Here is an 800-nt window from a genome sequence, read left to right on the forward strand (position 1 = left end):
AAGCAAAGGCGGCAGAAAACATCTGGACAATTGGTATCATCTATACTCTCTTCAGCTTTGAGAGAAGGTGCGCAAAGTAGTCAGATTGATATTGTCTTTACTGTGTATCACAAAACCACCATAAAAGGCAGGGGGTGGAGAGGAGGGGGAGGGGGAAGGAGGAAGTGGATGAGGAGGAGGGGGAAAGAAGAGGAGGAGGGGGAAAGGGAGGCGGAGGCGGAGGGGAGGAGGAAGATATGCCTGTCAAAATGAATGGAGAGACATAGCTAAATAATTCCTTCCATTAGCAAGCGAACTTAGTGTTGTTCAAGTCACTGATGGAAGAAAAAGTGGTTTCGACATTCAAAGAGAGAGAGAGAGAGAGAGAGAGAGAGAGAGAGAGAAATTGTTTGTGTTTAACTTATAGTTAATATGATAACCGACCATTATTTCAATTCATTTTTAGACATTCACGCATATGAAAATTCAGTTTTGCATGATCATGCAATGTTGCCAATAGAAATGTTTGTATTATGCTTCCAAAAACTCATTGGTATTTTTCAAATACTAGATTGACTGCTTAAGACGTCCGTCGTCTTTTAAGTTATTCATAGATCGAAATATTTCGTGATGTGTAAGATACTTAAATGGAAAATACTTTCCAAATACTTTCCAAGTCGTTCAGATTCAAGGGGACCTGCCATCTCAGTCTATAGACCCTGTAAGCAACTTGGCCTTTATTCATTAAATCTCTTACACTCCTTTTTAAAGGTTTAATGACCACACGTGAATGGCAGAGGAGAGGGACAGTGATATTACCC

The sequence above is a fragment of the Palaemon carinicauda genome, unplaced genomic scaffold, assembly GCF_036898095.1.
Source record: "Palaemon carinicauda isolate YSFRI2023 unplaced genomic scaffold, ASM3689809v2 scaffold33, whole genome shotgun sequence".
In the NCBI taxonomy this organism is placed as follows: domain Eukaryota; kingdom Metazoa; phylum Arthropoda; class Malacostraca; order Decapoda; family Palaemonidae; genus Palaemon; species Palaemon carinicauda.